A 19,771-nucleotide genomic window follows, 5' to 3' on the forward strand; every position below is an offset into this window, starting at 1 on the left:
TTGTGCATGGGGTGTGTTTGGAACATTTTGTCACCAGCCGAGTCCAAAATTCAGCGCTTCCCCATCTCAGCCCAGAAAGCAGGTAGAACAAGTCTTGTGGTGCCTTTCATCTGCCTAACGGAGCAATGTAAAAAATACCAAAAGTACTCGTTTCTGTCACCTTCCCCGATGGAGTTGTGCATGGGGGTGTGTTAGGAACATTTTGTCACCAGCCGAGGCCAAAATTCAGCGCTTCCCCATCTCAGCCCAGAAAGCAGGTAGAACAAGTTTTGTGGTGCGTTTCAGCTGCCTACCGGGGTAATGTAAAAACTAGCAAGAGAACTCGTATCTGGCCCCTTCCCCGATGGAGTTGTGCATGGGGTGTGTTTGGAACATTTTGTCACCAGCCGAGGCCAAAATTCAGCGCTTCCCCATCTCAGCCCAGGAAGCAGGTAGAATAAGTTTTGTGTTACATTTCAGCTGCCTACCGCGGTAGTGTAAAAACTACCAACGGAACTCCTTTCTGGCACCTTCCCCGGAGGAGTTGTGCATGGGGTGTGTTTGGAACATTTTGTCACCAGCCGAGTCCAAAATTCAGCGCTTCCCCATCTCAGCCCAGAAAGCAGGTAGAACAAGTCTTGTGGTGCCTTTCAGCTGCCTACCCGAGCAATGTAAAAAGTACCAAGAGAACTCGTTTCTGGCACCTTCCCCGGTGGAGTTGTGCATGGGGTGTGTTTGGAACATTTTGTCACCAGCCGAGTCCAAACTTCAGCGCTTCCCCAACTCAGCCCAGAAAGCAGGTAGAACAACTTTTGTGGTGCATTTCAGCTGCCTACTGGGGTAGTGTAAAAACTACCAATGGATCTTCTTTCTGGTACCTTCCCCGGAGCAGTTGTGCATGGGGTGTGTTTGGAACATTTTGTCACCAGCCGAGTCCAAAATTCAGCGCTTCCCCATCTCAGCCCAGAAAGCAGGTAGAACAAGTCTTGTGGTGCCTTTCAGCTGCCTAATGGAGTAATGTAAAAAATACCAAAAGAACTCATTTCTGTCACCTTGCCCGATGGAGTTGTGCATGGGGTGTGTTTGGAACATTTTGTCACCAGCCGAGTCCAAAATTCAGCGCTTCCCCATCTCAGCCCAGAAAGCAGGTAGAACAAGTTTTGTGTTGCATTTCAGCTGCCTACCGCGGTAGTGTAAAAACTACCAACAGAATTCTTTTCTGGCACCTTCTCCGGTGGAGTTGTGCATGGGGTGTGCTTGGAACATTTTGTCACCAGCCGAGTCCAAAATTCAGCGCTTCCCGATCTCAGCCCAGAAAGCAGGTAGAACAACTTTTGTGGTGCCTTTCAGCTGCCTACTGGGGTAGTGTAAAAACTACCAAGAGAACTCATTTCTGGCACATTCCTTGGTGGAGTCGTGCATGGGGTGTGTTTGGAACATTTTGTCACCAGCCGAGTCCATACTTCAGCGCTTCCCCATCTCAGCCCAGAAAGCAGGATGAACTACATCTGTGGTACCTTTCAGCTGCCTACCGGGGTAGTGTAAAAACTAGCAAAGGAACTCCTTTCTGGCACCTTCCCCGGTGGAGTTGTGCATGGGGTGTGTTTGGAACATTTTGTGACCAGCCGAGGCCAAAATTCAGCGCTTCCCCATCCTAGCCCAGAAAGCAGGTAGAACAACTTTTGTGGTGCCTTCCAGCTGCCTACCCTAGCAATGTAAAAAGTACCGAGAGAACTCCTTTCTGGCCCCTTCCCCGGAGGAGTTGTGCATGGGGTGTGTTTGGAACATTTTGTCACCAGCCGAGTCCAAAATTCAGCGCTTCCCCAACTGAGCCCAGAAAGCAGGTAGAACAACTTTTGTGATGCATTTCAGCTGCCTACCGCGGTAGTCTAAAAACTAGCCACAGAACTCGTATCTGGCCCCTTCGCCAGTGGAGTTGTGCATGGGGTGTGTTTGGAACATTTTGTCACCAGCCGAGGCCAAAATTCAGCGCTTCCCCATCTCAGCCCAGGAAGTAGGTAGAACAAGTTATTGTGGTGCCTTTCAGCTGCCTACTGGGGTAGTGTAAAAACTACCAATAGAACTCATTTCTGGCACATTCCCCGGTGGAGTTGTGCATGGGGTGTTTTTGGAACATTTTGTCACCAGCCGAGTCCAAAATTCAGCGCTTCCCAATCTCAGCCCAGAAAGCAGGATGAACTACATCTGTGGTGCATTTCAGCTGCCTACCCGAGTAATGTAAAAAGTTCCAACAGAACTCCTTTCTGGCACCTTGCCCTATGGAGTTGTGCATGGGGTGTGTTTGGAACATTTTGTCACCAGCCGAGGCCAAAATTCAGCGCTTCCCCATCTCAGCCCAGAAAGCAGGTAGAACAAGTTTTGTGGTGCCTTTCAGCTGCCTACCGGGGTAATGTAAAAAATTTCAACAGAACTCCTTTCTGGCCCCTTCGCCAATGGAGTTGTGCATGGGGTGTGTTTGGAACATTTTGTCACCAGCCGAGTCCAAAATTCAGCGCTTCCCCATCTCAGCCCAGAAAGCAGGTAGAACAAGTCTTGTGGTGCCTTTCATCTGCCTAACGGAGCAATGTAAAAAATACCAAAAGTACTCGTTTCTGTCACCTTCCCCGATGGAGTTGTGCATGGGGTGTGTTAGGAACATTTTGTCACCAGCCGAGGCCAAAATTCAGCGCTTCCCCATCTCAGCCCAGAAAGCAGGTAGAACAAGTTTTGTGGTGCGTTTCAGCTGCCTACCGGGGTAATGTAAAAACTAGCAAGAGAACTCGTATCTGGCCCCTTCCCCGATGGAGTTGTGCATGGGGTGTGTTTGGAACATTTTGTCACCAGCCGAGGCCAAAATTCAGCGCTTCCCCATCTCAGCCCAGGAAGCAGGTAGAATAAGTTTTGTGTTACATTTCAGCTGCCTACCGCGGTAGTGTAAAAACTACCAACGGAACTCCTTTCTGGCACCTTCCCCGGAGGAGTTGTGCATGGGGTGTGTTTGGAACATTTTGTCACCAGCCGAGTCCAAAATTCAGCGCTTCCCCATCTCAGCCCAGAAAGCAGGTAGAACAAGTCTTGTGGTGCCTTTCAGCTGCCTACCCGAGCAATGTAAAAAGTACCAAGAGAACTCGTTTCTGGCACCTTCCCCGGTGGAGTTGTGCATGGGGTGTGTTTGGAACATTTTGTCACCAGCCGAGTCCAAACTTCAGCGCTTCCCCAACTCAGCCCAGAAAGCAGGTAGAACAACTTTTGTGGTGCATTTCAGCTGCCTACTGGGGTAGTGTAAAAACTACCAATGGATCTTCTTTCTGGTACCTTCCCCGGAGCAGTTGTGCATGGGGTGTGTTTGGAACATTTTGTCACCAGCCGAGTCCATACTTCAGCGCTTCCCCATCTCAGCCCAGAAAGCAGGATGAACTACATCTGTGGTACCTTTCAGCTGCCTACCGGGGTAGTGTAAAAACTAGCAAAGGAACTCCTTTCTGGCACCTTCCCCGGTGGAGTTGTGCATGGGGTGTGTTTGGAACATTTTGTGACCAGCCGAGGCCAAAATTCAGCGCTTCCCCATCCTAGCCCAGAAAGCAGGTAGAACAACTTTTGTGGTGCCTTCCAGCTGCCTACCCTAGCAATGTAAAAAGTACCGAGAGAACTCCTTTCTGGCCCCTTCCCCGGAGGAGTTGTGCATGGGGTGTGTTTGGAACATTTTGTCACCAGCCGAGTCCAAAATTCAGCGCTTCCCCAACTGAGCCCAGAAAGCAGGTAGAACAACTTTTGTGATGCATTTCAGCTGCCTACCGCGGTAGTCTAAAAACTAGCCACAGAACTCGTATCTGGCCCCTTCGCCAGTGGAGTTGTGCATGGGGTGTGTTTGGAACATTTTGTCACCAGCCGAGGCCAAAATTCAGCGCTTCCCCATCTCAGCCCAGGAAGTAGGTAGAACAAGTTATTGTGGTGCCTTTCAGCTGCCTACTGGGGTAGTGTAAAAACTACCAATAGAACTCATTTCTGGCACATTCCCCGGTGGAGTTGTGCATGGGGTGTTTTTGGAACATTTTGTCACCAGCCGAGTCCAAAATTCAGCGCTTCCCAATCTCAGCCCAGAAAGCAGGATGAACTACATCTGTGGTGCATTTCAGCTGCCTACCCGAGTAATGTAAAAAGTTCCAACAGAACTCCTTTCTGGCACCTTGCCCTATGGAGTTGTGCATGGGGTGTGTTTGGAACATTTTGTCACCAGCCGAGGCCAAAATTCAGCGCTTCCCCATCTCAGCCCAGAAAGCAGGTAGAACAAGTTTTGTGGTGCCTTTCAGCTGCCTACCGGGGTAATGTAAAAACTACCAAGAGAACTCGTTTCTGTCACCTTGCCCGATGGAGTTGTGCATGGGGTGTGTTTGGAACATTTTGTCACCAGCCGAGGCCAAAATTCAGCGCTTCCCCATCTCAGCCCAGAAAGCAGGTAGAACAAGTTTTGTGGTTCCTTTCAGCTGCCTACTGGGGTAGTGTAAGAACTACCAATAGAACTCGTTTCTGGCACATTCCCCGGTGGAGTTGTGCATGGGGTGTGTTTGGAACATTTTGTCACCAGCCGAGTCCAAAATTCAGCGCTTCCCCATCTCAGCCCAGAAAGCAGGTAGAACAAGTCTTGTGGTGCCTTTCAGCTGCCTACCTTAGTAATGTAAAAAATTTCAACAGAACTCCTTTCTGGCCCCTTCGCCAGTGGAGTTGTGCATGGGGTGTGTTTGGAACATTTTGTCACCAGCCGAGTCCAAAATTCAGCGCTTCCCCATCTCAGCCCAGAAAGCAGGTAGAACAAGTCTTGTGGTGCCTTTCAGCTGCCTACCCGAGCAATGTAAAAAGTACCAAGAGAACTCGTTTCTGGCACCTTCCCCGGTGGAGTTGTGCATGGGGTGTGTTTGGAACATTTTGTCACCAGCCGAGTCCAAACTTCAGCGCTTCCCCAACTCAGCCCAGAAAGCAGGTAGAACAACTTTTGTGGTGCATTTCAGCTGCCTACTGGGGTAGTGTAAGAACTACCAATGGATCTTCTTTCTGGTACCTTCCCCGGACCAGTTGTGCATGGGGTGTGTTTGGAACATTTTGTCACCAGCCGAGTCCAAAATTCAGCGCTTCCCCATCTCAGCCCAGAAAGCAGGTAGAACAAGTCTTGTGGTGCCTTTTTGCTGCCTACCCGTGTAATGTAAAAAATTTCAACAGAACTCCTTTCTGGCCCCTTCGCCAGTGGAGTTGTGCATGGGGTGTGTTTGGAACATTTTGTCACCAGCCGAGTCCAAAATTCAGCGCTTCCCCATCTCAGCCCAGAAAGCAGGTAAAACAACTTCTGTGGTGCCTTTCAGCTGCCTACCGCAATAGTGTAAAAACTACCAAGAGAACTCCTGTCTGGCACGTTTCCCGATGGAGTTGTGCATGGGGTGTGTTTGGAACATTTTGTCACCAGCCGAGTCCAAAATTCAGCGCTTCCCCATCTCAGCCCAGAAAGCAGGTAGAACAAGTCTTGTGGTGCATTTCAGCTGCCTACCGGGGTAGTGTAAAAACAACCAGCGGATCTTCTTTCTGGCACCTTCCCCGGAGGAGTTGTGCATGGGGTGTTTTTGGAACATTTTGTGACCAGCCGAGTCCAAAATTCAGCGCTTCCCCATCTCAGCCCAGAAAGCAGGTAGAACAAGTCTTGTGGTGCCTTTCAGCTGCCTACCCGACTAATGTAAAAAATTTCAACAGAACTCCTTTCTGGCACCTTCCCCAGTGGAGTTGTGCATGGGGTGTGTTTGGAACATTTTGTCACCAGCCGAGTCCAAAATTCAGCGCTTCCCCATCTCAGCCCAGAAAGCAGGTAGAACAAGTTATGTTGTGCCTTTCAGCTGCCTACTGGGGTAGTGTAAAAACTACCAACGGAACTCCTGTCTGGCACCTTCCCCGGTGGAGTTGTGCATGGGGTGTGTTTGGAACATTTTGTCACCAGCCGAGTCCAAAATTCAGCGCTTCCCAATCTCAGCCCAGAAAGCAGGTAGAACAAGTCTTGTGGTGCCTTTCAGCTGCCTAACGGAGCAATGTAAAAAGTACCAAGAGAACTCGTTTCTGGCACCTTCCCCGGTGGAGTTGTGCATGGGGTGTGTTTGGAACATTTTGTCACCAGCCGAGTCCAAACTTCAGCGCTTCCCGATCTCAGCCCAGAAAGCAGGTAGAACAAGTCTTGTGGTGCATTTCAGCTGCCTACCGGGGTAGTGTAAAAACTACCAATGGATCTTCTTTCTGGTACCTTCCCCGGAGGAGTTGTGCATGGGGTGTGTTTGGAACATTTTGTCACCAGCCGAGTCCAAAATTCAGCGCTTCCCCATCTCAGCCCAGAAAGCAGGTAGAACAAGTCTTGTGGTGCCTTTCAGCTGCCTACCGGGGTAATGTAAAAAATTTCAACAGAACTCCTTTCTGGCCCCTTCGCCAATGGAGTTGTGCATGGGGTGTGTTTGGAACATTTTGTAACCAGCCGAGTCCAAAATTCAGCGCTTCCCCATCTCAGCCCAGAAAGCAGGTAGAACAAGTCTTGTGGTGCCTTTCAGCTGCCTAACGGAGCAATGTAAAAAATACCAAAAGAACTCGTTTCTGGCACCTTCCCCGGTGGAGTTGTGCATGGGGTGTGTTTGGAACATTTTGTCACCAGCCGAGTCCAAAATTCAGCGCTTCCCCATCTCAGCCCAGAAAGCAGGTAGAACAAGTTATGTGGTGCCTTTCAGCTGCCTAACGGAGCAATGTAAAAAATACCAAAAGAACTCGTTTCTGTCACCTTCCCCGGAGGAGTTGTGCATGGGGTGTGTTTGGAACATATTGTCACCATCCGAGGCCAAAATTCAGCGCTTCCGCATCTCAGCCCAGAAAGCAGGATGAATTACATCTGTGGTACCTTTAAGCTGCAACCGGGGTAGTGCAAGAACTACCAACGGAACTCCTTTCTGGCACCTTCCCCGGTGGAGTTGTGCATGGGGTGTGTTTGGAACATTTTGTGACCAGCCGAGGCCAAAATTCAGCGCTTCCCCATCCTAGCCCAGAAAGCATGTAGAACAACTTCTGTGGTGCCTTCCAGCTGCCTACCCTAGCAATGTAAAAAGTACCAAAAGAACTCCTTTCTGACACCTTCCACGGTGGAGTTGTGCATGGGGTGTGTTTGGAACATTTTGTCACCAGCCGAGTCCAAAATTCAGCGCTTCCCCAACTGAGCCCAGAAAGCAGGTAGAACAACTTTTGTGATGCATTTCAGCTGCCTACCGCGGTAGTCTAAAAACTAGCCACAGAACTCGTATCTGGCCCCTTCGCCAGTGGAGTTGTGCATGGGGTGTGTTTGGAACATTTTGTCACCAGCCGAGTCCAAACTTCAGCGCTTCCCCATCTCAGCCCAGAAAGCAGGTAGAACAAGTTATGTGGTGCCTTCCAACTGCCTACTGGGGTAGTGTATAAACTACCAACGGAACTCCTTTCTGGCACATTCCCCGGAGGAGTTGTGCATGGGGTGTTTTTGGAACATTTTGTCACCAGCCGAGTCCAAAATTCAGCGCTTCCCCATCTCAGCCCAGAAAGCGGTTAGAACAAGTCTTGTGGTGCCTTTCAGCTGCCTACCCGAGCAATCTAAAAAGTACCAAGAGAACTCCTTTCTGGCACCTTCCCCGGTGGAGTTGTGCATGGGGTGTGTTAGGAACATTTTGTCACCAGCCGAGTCCAAAATTCAGCGCTTCCCCATCTCAGCCCAGAAAGCAGGTAGAACAAGTTTTGTGGTGCCTTTCAGCTGCCTACTGGGGTAGTGTAAAAACTACCAAGAGAACTCATTTCTGGCACATTCCTTGGTGGAGTCGTGCATGGGGTGTGTTTGGAACATTTTGTCACCAGCCGAGTCCATACTTCAGCGCTTCCCCATCTCAGCCCAGAAAGCAGGTAGAACAAGTTATGTGGTACCTTTCAGCTGCCTACCGGGGTAGTGTAAAAACTAGCAAAGGAACTCCTTTCTGGCACCTTCCCCGGTGGAGTTGTGCATGGGGTGTGTTTGGAACATTTTGTGACCAGCCGAGGCCAAAATTCAGCGCTTCCCCATCCTAGCCCAGAAAGCAGGTAGAACAACTTTTGTGGTGCCTTCCAGCTGCCTACCCTAGCAATGTAAAAAGTACCGAGAGAACTCCTTTCTGGCACCTTCCCCGGAGGAGTTGTGCATGGGGTGTGTTTGGAACATTTTTTCACCAGCCGAGTCCAAAATTCAGCGCTTCCCCAACTGAGCCCAGAAAGCAGGTAGAACAACTTTTGTGATGCATTTCAGCTGCCTACCGCGGTAGTCTAAAAACTAGCCACAGAACTCGTATCTGGCCCCTTCGCCAGTGGAGTTGTGCATGGGGTGTGTTTGGAACATTTTGTCACCAGCCGAGGCCAAAATTCAGCGCTTCCCCATCTCAGCCCAGAAAGCAGGTAGAACAAGTCTTGTGGTGCCTTTCAGCTGCCTACCCGACTAATGTAAAAAATTTCAACAGAACTCCTTTCTGGCACCTTCCCCGGTGGAGTTGTGCATGGGGTGTGTTTGGAACATTTTGTCACCAGCCGAGTCCAAAATTCAGCGCTTCCCCAACTGAGCCCAGAAAGCAGGTAGAACAAGTTTTGTGATGCATTTCAGCTGCCTACCGTGGTAGTCTAAAAACTAGCCACAGAACTCGTATCTGGCCCCTTCGCCAGTGGAGTTGTGCATGGGGTGTGTTTGGAACATTTTGTCACCAGCCGAGTCCAAAATTCAGCGATTCCCCATCTCAGCCCAGAAAGCAGGTAGAACAACTTTTGTGGTGCCTTTCAGCTGCCTACCGGGGGTAGTGTAAGAACTACCAACGGAACTCCTTTCTGGCACCTTCCCCGGTGGAGTTGTGCATGGGGTGTGTTTGGAACATTTTGTCACCAGCCTAGGCCAAACTTCAGTGCTTCCCCATCTCAGCCCAGAAAGCAGGATGAACTACATCTGTGGTCCCTTTCACCTGCCTACCGAGGTAGTGTAAAAACTACCAACGGATCTTCTTTCTGGCAGCTTCCCCGGAGGAGTTGTGCATGGGGTGTGTTTGGAACATTTTGTCACCAGCCGAGGCCAAAATTCAGCGCTTCCCCATCTCAGCCCAGAAAGCAGGTAGAACAAGTCTTCCGGTGTCTTTCAGCTGCCTACCCGAGTAATGTAAAAAATTTCAACAGAACTCCTTTCTGGCACCTTCTCCATTGGAGTTGTGCATGGGGTGTATTTGGAACATTTTGTCACCAGCCGAGTCCAAAATTCAGCGCTTCCCCATCTCAGCCCAGAAAGCAGGTAGAACAAGTTATGTGGTGCCTTCCAACTGCCTACTGGGGTAGTGTAAAAACTACCAATGGAACTCCTTTCAGGCACATTCCCCGGTGGAGTTGTGCATGGGGTGTGTTTGGAACATTTTGTCACCAGCCGAGTCCATACTTCAGCGCTTCCCCATCTCAGCCCAGAAAGCAGGATGAACTACATCTGTGGTACCTTTCAGCTGCCTACCGGGGTAGTGTAAAAACTAGCAAAGGAACTCCTTTCTGGCACCTTCCCCGGTGGAGTTGTGCATGGGGTGTGTTTGGAACATTTTGTGACCAGCCGAGGCCAAAATTCAGCGCTTCCCCATCCTAGCCCAGAAAGCAGGTAGAACAACTTTTGTGGTGCCTTCCAGCTGCCTACCCTAGCAATGTAAAAAGTACCGAGAGAACTCCTTTCTGGCACCTTCCCCGGAGGAGTTGTGCATGGGGTGTGTTTGGAACATTTTGTCACCAGCCGAGTCCAAAATTCAGCGCTTCCCCAACTGAGCCCAGAAAGCAGGTAGAACAACTTTTGTGATGCATTTCAGCTGCCTACCGCGGTAGTCTAAAAACTAGCCACAGAACTCGTATCTGGCCCCTTCGCCAGTGGAGTTGTGCATGGGGTGTGTTTGGAACATTTTGTCACCAGCCGAGGCCAAAATTCAGCGCTTCCCCATCTCAGCCCAGGAAGTAGGTAGAACAAGTTATTGTGGTGCCTTTCAGCTGCCTACTGGGGTAGTGTAAAAACTACCAATAGAACTCATTTCTGGCACATTCCCCGGTGGAGTTGTGCATGGGGTGTTTTTGGAACATTTTGTCACCAGCCGACGCCAAAATTCAGCGCTTCCCCATCTCAGCCCAGAAAGCAGGATGAACTACATCTGTGGTGCATTTCAGCTGCCTACCCGAGTAATGTAAAAAGTTCCAACAGAACTCCTTTCTGGCACCTTGCCCTATGGAGTTGTGCATGGGGTGTGTTTGGAACATTTTGTCACCAGCCGAGGCCAAAATTCAGCGCTTCCCCATCTCAGCCCAGAAAGCAGGTAGAACAAGTTTTGTGGTGCCTTTCAGCTGCCTACCGGGGTAATGTAAAAAGTACCAAGAGAACTCGTTTCTGTCACCTTGCCCGATGGAGTTGTGCATGGGGTGTGTTTGGAACATTTTGTCACCAACCGAGTCCAAAATTCAGCGCTTCCCCATCTCAGCCCAGAAAGCAGGTAGAACAAGTTTTGTGGTTCCTTTCAGCTGCCTACTGGGGTAGTGTAAGAACTACGAATAGAACTCGTTTCTGGCACATTCCCCGGTGGAGTTGTGCATGGGGTGTGTTTGGAACATTTTGTCACCAGCCGAGTCCAAAATTCAGCGCTTCCCCATCTCAGCCCAGAAAGCAGGTAGAACAAGTCTTGTGGTGCCTTTCAGCTGCCTACCTGAGTAATGTAAAAAATTTCAACAGAACTCCTTTCTGGCCCCTTCGCCAGTGGAGTTGTGCATGGGGTGTGTTTGGAACATTTTGTCACCAGCCGAGTCCAAAATTCAGCGCTTCCCCATCTCAGCCCAGAAAGCAGGTAGAACAAGTCTTGTGGTGCCTTTCAGCTGCCTACCCGAGCAATGTAAAAAGTACCAAGAGAACTCGTTTCTGGCACCTTCCCCGGTGGAGTTGTGCATGGGGTGTGTTTGGAACATTTTGTCACCAGCCGAGTCCAAACTTCAGCGCTTCCCCAACTCAGCCCAGAAAGCAGGTAGAACAACTTTTGTGGTGCATTTCAGCTGCCTACTGGGGTAGTGTAAAAACTACCAATGGATCTTCTTTCTGGTACCTTCCCCGGAGCAGTTGTGCATGGGGTGTGTTTGGAACATTTTGTCACCAGCCGAGTCCAAAATTCAGCGCTTCCCCATCTCAGCCCAGAAAGCAGGTAGAACAAGTCTTGTGGTGCCTTTCAGCTGCCTACCCGTGTAATGTAAAAAATTTCAACAGAACTCCTTTCTGGCCCCTTCGCCAGTGGAGTTGTGCATGGGGTGTGTTTGGAACATTTTGTCACCAGCCGAGTCCAAAATTCAGCGCTTCCCCATCTCAGCCCAGAAAGCAGGTAGAACAAGTTATGTGGTGCCTTCCAACTGCCTACTGGGGTAGTGTAAAAACTACCAACGGAACTCCTTTCAGGCACATTCCCCGGTGGAGTTGTGCATGGGGTGTTTTTGGAACATTTTGTCACCAGCCGAGTCCAAAATTCAGCGCTTCCCCATCTCAGCCCAGAAAGCAGGTAGAACAAGTCTTGTGGTGCCTTTCAGCTGCCTACCCGAGCAATGTAAAAAGTACCAAGAGAACTCCTTTCTGGCACCTTCCCCGGTGGAGTTGTGCATGGGGTGTGTTAGGAACATTTTGTCACCAGCCGAGTCCAAAATTCAGCGCTTCCCCATCTCAGCCCAGAAAGCAGGTAGAACAAGTTTTGTGGTTCCTTTCAGCTGCCTACTGGGGTAGTGTAAGAACTACGAATAGAACTCGTTTCTGGCACATTCCCCGGTGGAGTTGTGCATGGGGTGTGTTTGGAACATTTTGTCACCAGCCGAGTCCAAAATTCAGCGCTTCCCCATCTCAGCCCAGAAAGCAGGTAGAACAAGTCTTGTGGTGCCTTTCAGCTGCCTACCTGAGTAATGTAAAAAAATTTCAACAGAACTCCTTTCTGGCCCCTTCGCCAGTGGAGTTGTGCATGGGGTGTGTTTGGAACATTTTGTCACCAGCCGAGTCCAAAATTCAGCGCTTCCCCATCTCAGCCCAGAAAGCAGGTAGAACAAGTCTTGTGGTGCCTTTCAGCTGCCTACCCGAGCAATGTAAAAAGTACCAAGAGAACTCGTTTCTGGCACCTTCCCCGGTGGAGTTGTGCATGGGGTGTGTTTGGAACATTTTGTCACCAGCCGAGTCCAAACTTCAGCGCTTCCCCAACTCAGCCCAGAAAGCAGGTAGAACAACTTTTGTGGTGCATTTCAGCTGCCTACTGGGGTAGTGTAAAAACTACCAATGGATCTTCTTTCTGGTACCTTCCCCGGAGCAGTTGTGCATGGGGTGTGTTTGGAACATTTTGTCACCAGCCGAGTCCAAAATTCAGCGCTTCCCCATCTCAGCCCAGAAAGCAGGTAGAACAAGTCTTGTGGTGCCTTTCAGCTGCCTACCCGTGTAATGTAAAAAATTTCAACAGAACTCCTTTCTGGCCCCTTCGCCAGTGGAGTTGTGCATGGGGTGTGTTTGGAACATTTTGTCACCAGCCGAGTCCAAAATTCAGCGCTTCCCCATCTCAGCCCAGAAAGCAGGTAGAACAAGTTATGTGGTGCCTTCCAACTGCCTACTGGGGTAGTGTAAAAACTACCAACGGAACTCCTTTCAGGCACATTCCCCGGTGGAGTTGTGCATGGGGTGTTTTTGGAACATTTTGTCACCAGCCGAGTCCAAAATTCAGCGCTTCCCCATCTCAGCCCAGAAAGCAGGTAGAACAAGTCTTGTGGTGCCTTTCAGCTGCCTACCCGAGCAATGTAAAAAGTACCAAGAGAACTCCTTTCTGGCACCTTCCCCGGTGGAGTTGTGCATGGGGTGTGTTAGGAACATTTTGTCACCAGCCGAGTCCAAAATTCAGCGCTTCCCGATCTCAGCCCAGAAAGCAGGTAGAACAACTTTTGTGGTGCCTTTCAGCTGCCTACTGGGGTAGTGTAAAAACTACCAAGAGAACTCATTTCTGGCACATTCCTTGGTGGAGTCGTGCATGGGGTGTGTTTGGAACATTTTGTCACCAGCCGAGTCCATACTTCAGCGCTTCCCCATCTCAGCCCAGAAAGCAGGATGAACTACATCTGTGGTACCTTTCAGCTGCCTACCGGGGTAGTGTAAAAACTAGCAAAGGAACTCCTTTCTGGCACCTTCCCCGGTGGAGTTGTGCATGGGGTGTGTTTGGAACATTTTGTGACCAGCCGAGGCCAAAATTCAGCGCTTCCCCATCCTAGCCCAGAAAGCAGGTAGAACAACTTTTGTGGTGCCTTCCAGCTGCCTACCCTAGCAATGTAAAAAGTACCGAGAGAACTCCTTTCTGGCCCCTTCCCCGGAGGAGTTGTGCATGGGGTGTGTTTGGAACATTTTGTCACCAGCCGAGTCCAAAATTCAGCGCTTCCCCATCTCAGCCCAGAAAGCAGGTAGAACAACTTTTGTGATGCATTTCAGCTGCCTACCGCGGTAGTCTAAAAACTAGCCACAGAACTCGTATCTGGCCCCTTCGCCAGTGGAGTTGTGCATGGGGTGTGTTTGGAACATTTTGTCACCAGCCGAGGCCAAAATTCAGCGCTTCCCCATCTCAGCCCAGGAAGTAGGTAGAACAAGTTATTGTGGTGCCTTTCAGCTGCCTACTGGGGTAGTGTAAAAACTACCAATAGAACTCATTTCTGGCACATTCCCCGGTGGAGTTGTGCATGGGGTGTTTTTGGAACATTTTGTCACCAGCCGAGGCCAAAATTCAGCGCTTCCCAATCTCAGCCCAGAAAGCAGGATGAACTACATCTGTGGTGCATTTCAGCTGCCTACCCGAGTAATGTAAAAAGTTCCAACAGAACTCCTTTCTGGCACCTTGCCCTATGGAGTTGTGCATGGGGTGTGTTTGGAACATTTTGTCACCAGCCGAGGCCAAAATTCAGCGCTTCCCCATCTCAGCCCAGAAAGCAGGTAGAACAAGTTTTGTGGTGCCTTTCAGCTGCCTACCGGGGTAATGTAAAAACTACCAAGAGAACTCGTTTCTGTCACCTTGCCCGATGGAGTTGTGCATGGGGTGTGTTTGGAACATTTTGTCACCAGCCGAGTCCAAAATTCAGCGCTTCCCCATCTCAGCCCAGAAAGCAGGTAGAACAAGTTTTGTGGTTCCTTTCAGCTGCCTACTGGGGTAGTGTAAGAACTACCAATAGAACTCGTTTCTGGCACATTCCCCGGTGGAGTTGTGCATGGGGTGTGTTTGGAACATTTTGTCACCAGCCGAGTCCAAAATTCAGCGCTTCCCCATCTCAGCCCAGAAAGCAGGGTAGAACAAGTCTTGTGGTGCCTTTCAGCTGCCTACCTGAGTAATGTAAAAAATTTCAACAGAACTCCTTTCTGGCCCCTTCGCCAGTGGAGTTGTGCATGGGGTGTGTTTGGAACATTTTGTCACCAGCCGAGTCCAAAATTCAGCGCTTCCCCATCTCAGCCCAGAAAGCAGGTAGAACAAGTCTTGTGGTGCCTTTCAGCTGCCTACCCGTGTAATGTAAAAAATTTCAACAGAACTCCTTTCTGGCCCCTTCGCCAGTGGAGTTGTGCATGGGGTGTGTTTGGAACATTTTGTCACCAGCCGAGTCCAAACTTCAGCGCTTCCCCAACTCAGCCCAGAAAGCAGGTAGAACAAGTTATGTGGTGCCTTCCAACTGCCTACTGGGGTAGTGTAAAAACTACCAACGGAACTCCTTTCAGGCACATTCCCCGGAGCAGTTGTGCATGGGGTGTGTTTGGAACATTTTGTCACCAGCCGAGTCCAAAATTCAGCGCTTCCCCATCTCAGCCCAGAAAGCAGGTAGAACAAGTCTTGTGGTGCCTTTCAGCTGCCTACCCGTGTAATGTAAAAAATTTCAACAGAACTCCTTTCTGGCCCCTTCGCCAGTGGAGTTGTGCATGGGGTGTGTTTGGAACATTTTGTCACCAGCCGAGTCCAAAATTCAGCGCTTCCCCATCTCAGCCCAGAAAGCAGGTAGAACAAGTCTTGTGGTGCCTTTCAGCTGCCTACCGGGGTAATGTAAAAACTAGCAAGAGAACTCGTATCTGGCCCCTTCCCCGATGGAGTTGTGCATGGGGTGTGTTTGGAACATTTTGTCACCAGCCGAGGCCAAAATTCAGCGCTTCCCCATCTCAGCCCAGGAAGAAGGTAGAATAAGTTTTGTGTTGCATTTCAGCTGCCTACCGCGGTAGTGTAAAAACTACCAACGGAACTCCTTTCTGGCACCTTCCCCGGAGGAGTTGTGCATGGGGTGTGTTTGGAACATTTTGTCACCAGCCGAGTCCAAAATTCAGCGCTTCCCCAACTGAGCCCAGAAAGCAGGTAGAACAACTTTTGTGATGCATTTCAGCTGCCTACCGCGGTAGTCTAAAAACTAGCCACAGAACTCGTATCTGGCCCCTTCGCCAGTGGAGTTGTGCATGGGGTGTGTTTGGAACATTTTGTCACCAGCCGAGTCCAAAATTCAGCGATTCCCCATCTCAGCCCAGAAAGCAGGTAGAACAACTTTTGTGGTGCCTTTCAGCTGCCTACCGGGGTAGTGTAAGAACTACCAACGGAACTCCTTTCTGGCACCTTCCCCGGTGGAGTTGTGCATGGGGTGTGTTTGGAACATTTTGTCACCAGCCTAGGCCAAACTTCAGCGCTTCCCCATCTCAGCCCAGAAAGCAGGATGAACTACATCTGTGGTCCCTTTCACCTGCCTACCGAGGTAGTGTAAAAACTACCAACGGATCTTCTTTCTGGCACCTTCCCCGGAGGAGTTGTGCATGGGGTGTGTTTGGAACATTTTGTCACCAGCCGAGGCCAAAATTCAGCGCTACCCCATCTCAGCCCAGAAAGCAGGTAGAACAAGTCTTCCGGTGTCTTTCAGCTGCCTACCCGAGTAATGTAAAAAATTTCAACAGAACTCCTTTCTGGCACCTTCTCCATTGGAGTTGTGCATGGGGTGTATTTGGAACATTTTGTCACCAGCCGAGTCCAAAATTCAGCGCTTCCCCATCTCAGCCCAGAAAGCAGGTAGAACAAGTTATGTGGTGCCTTCCAACTGCCTACTGGGGTAGTGTAAAAACTACCAACGGAACTCCTTTCAGGCACATTCCCCGGTGGAGTTGTGCATGGGGTGTGTTTGGAACATTTTGTCACCAGCCGAGTCCATACTTCAGCGCTTCCCCATCTCAGCCCAGAAAGCAGGATGAACTACATCTGTGGTACCTTTCAGCTGCCTACCGGGGTAGTGTAAAAACTAGCAAAGGAACTCCTTTCTGGCAGCTTCCCCGGTGGAGTTGTGCATGGGGTGTGTTTGGAACATTTTGTGACCAGCCGAGGCCAAAATTCAGCGCTTCCCCATCCTAGACCAGAAAGCAGGTAGAACAACTTTTGTGGTGCCTTCCAGCTGCCTACCCTAGCAATGTAAAAAGTACCGAGAGAACTCCTTTCTGGCACCTTCCCCGGAGGAGTTGTGCATGGGGTGTGTTTGGAACATTTTGTCACCAGCCGAGTCCAAAATTCAGCGCTTCCCCATCTCAGCCCAGAAAGCAGGTAGAACAAGTCTTGTGGTGCCTTCCAACTGCCTACTGGGGTAGTGTAAAAACTACCAACGGAACTCCTTTCAGGCACATTCCCCGGTGGAGTTGTGCATGGGGTGTTTTTGGAACATTTTGTTACCAGCCGAGTCCAAAATTCAGCGCTTCCCCATCTCAGCCCAGAAAGCAGGTAGAACAAGTCTTGTGGTGCCTTTCAGCTGCCTACCCGAGCAATGTAAAAAGTACCAAGAGAACTCCTTTCTGGCACCTTCCCCGGTGGAGTTGTGCATGGGGTGTGTTAGGAACATTTTGTCACCAGCCGAGGCCAAAATTCAGCGCTTCCCCATCTCAGCCCAGAAAGCAGGTAGAACAAGTTTTGTGGTGCGTTTCAGCTGCCTACCGGGGTAATGTAAAAACTAGCAAGAGAACTCGTATCTGGCCCCTTCCCCGATGGAGTTGTGCATGGGGTGTGTTTGGAACATTTTGTCACCAGCCGAGGCCAAAATTCAGCGCTTCCCCATCTCAGCCCAGGAAGCAGGTAGAATAAGTTTTGTGTTGCATTTCAGCTGCCTACCGCGGTAGTGTAAAAACTACCAACGGAACTCCTTTCTGGCACCTTCCCCGGAGGAGTTGTGCATGGGGTGTGTTTGGAACATTTTGTCACCAGCCGAGTCCAAAATTCAGCGCTTCCCCAACTGAGCCCAGAAAGCAGGTAGAACAACTTTTGTGATGCATTTCAGCTGCCTACCGCGGTAGTCTAAAAACTAGCCACAGAACTCGTATCTGGCCCCTTCGCCAGTGGAGTTGTGCATGGGGTGTGTTTGGAACATTTTGTCACCAGCCGAGTCCAAAATTCAGCGATTCCCCATCTCAGCCCAGAAAGCAGGTAGAACAACTTTTGTGGTGCCTTTCAGCTGCCTACCGGGGTAGTGTAAGCACTACCAACGGAACTCCTTTCTGGCACCTTCCCCGGTGGAGTTGTGCATGGGGTGTGTTTGGAACATTTTGTCACCAGCCTAGGCCAAACTTCAGCGCTTCCCCATCTCAGCCCAGAAAGCAGGATGAACTACATCTGTGGTCCCTTTCACCTGCCTACCGGGGTAGTGTAAAAACTACCAACGGATCTTCTTTCTGGCAGCTTCCCCGGAGGAGTTGTGCATGGGGTGTGTTTGGAACATTTTGTCACCAGCCGAGGCCAAAATTCAGCGCTACCCCATCTCAGCCCAGAAAGCAGGTAGAACAAGTCTTGTGGTGCCTTTCAGCTGCCTACCCGACTAATGTAAAAAATTTCAACAGAACTCCTTTCTGGCACATTCCATTGGAGTTGTGCATGGCGTGTATTTGGAACATTTTGTCACCAGCCGAGTCCAAAATTCAGCGCTTCCCCATCTCAGCCCAGAAAGCAGGTAGAACAAGTTATGTGGTGCCTTCCAACTGCCTACTGGGGTAGTGTAAAAACTACCAACGGAACTCCTTTCAGGCACATTCCCCGGTGGAGTTGTGCATGGGGTGTGTTTGGAACATTTTGTCACCAGCCGAGTCCAAAATTCAGCGCTTCCCCATCTCAGCCCAGAAAGCAGGATGAACTACATCTGTGGTACCTTTCAGCTGCCTACCGGGGTAGTGTAAAAACTAGCAAAGGAACTCCTTTCTGGCACCTTCCCCGGTGGAGTTGTGCATGGGGTGTGTTTGGAACATTTTGTGACCAGCCGAGGCCAAAATTCAGCGCTTCCCCATCCTAGCCCAGAAAGCAGGTAGAACAACTTTTGTGGTGCCTTCCAGCTGCCTACCCTAGCAATGTAAAAAGTACCGAGAGAACTCCTTTCTGGCACCTTCCCCGGAGGAGTTGTGCATGGGGTGTGTTTGGAACATTTTGTCACCAGCCGAGTCCAAAATTCAGCGCTTCCCCAACTGAGCCCAGAAAGCAGGTAGAACAACTTTTGTGATGCATTTCAGCTGCCTACCGCGGTAGTCTAAAAACTAGCCACAGAACTCGTATCTGGCCCCTTCGCCAGTGGAGTTGTGCATGGGGTGTGTTTGGAACATTTTGTCACCAGCCGAGGCCAAAATTCAGCGCTTCCCCATCTCAGCCCAGGAAGTAGGTAGAACAAGTTATTGTGGTGCCTTTCAGCTGCCTACTGGGGTAGTGTAAAAACTACCAATAGAACTCATTTCTGGCACATTCCCCGGTGGAGTTGTGCATGGGGTGTTTTTGGAACATTTTGTCACCAGCCGAGGCCAAAATTCAGCGCTTCCCAATCTCAGCCCAGAAAGCAGGATGAACTACATCTGTGGTGCATTTCAGCTGCCTACCCGAGTAATGTAAAAAGTTCCAACAGAACTCCTTTCTGGCACCTTGCCCTATGGAGTTGTGCATGGGGTGTGTTTGGAACATTTTGTCACCAGCCGAGGCCAAAATTCAGCGCTTCCCCATCTCAGCCCAGAAAGCAGGTAGAACAAGTTTTGTGGTGCCTTTCAGCTGCCTACCGGGGTAATGTAAAAACTACCAAGAGAACTCGTTTCTGTCACCTTGCCCGATGGAGTTGTGCATGGGGTGTGTTTGGAACATTTTGTCACCAGCCGAGTCCAAAATTCAGCGCTTCCCCATCTCAGCCCAGAAAGCAGGTAGAACAAGTTTTGTGGTTCCTTTCAGCTGCCTACTGGGGTAGTGTAAGAACTACCAATAGAACTCGTTTCTGGCACATTCCCCGGTGGAGTTGTGCATGGGGTGTGTTTGGAACATTTTGTCACCAGCCGAGTCCAAAATTCAGCGCTTCCCCATCTCAGCCCAGAAAGCAGGTAGAACAAGTCTTGTGGTGCCTTTCAGCTGCCTACCTGAGTAATGTAAAAAATTTCAACAGAACTCCTTTCTGGCCCCTTCGCCAGTGGAGTTGTGCATGGGGTGTGTTTGGAACATTTTGTCACCAGCCGAGTCCAAAATTCAGCGCTTCCCCATCTCAGCCCAGAAAGCAGGTAGAACAAGTCTTGTGGTGCCTTTCAGCTGCCTACCCGAGCAATGTAAAAAGTACCAAGAGAACTCGTTTCTGGCCCCTTCCCCGGTGGAGTTGTGCATGGGGTGTGTTTGGAACATTTTGTCACCAGCCGAGTCCAAAATTCAGCGCTTCCCCATCTCAGCCCAGAAAGCAGGTAGAACAAGTCTTGTGGTGC

This window comes from Falco peregrinus, chromosome 1, assembly GCF_023634155.1.
Source record: "Falco peregrinus isolate bFalPer1 chromosome 1, bFalPer1.pri, whole genome shotgun sequence".
In the NCBI taxonomy this organism is placed as follows: Eukaryota; Metazoa; Chordata; class Aves; order Falconiformes; family Falconidae; genus Falco; species Falco peregrinus.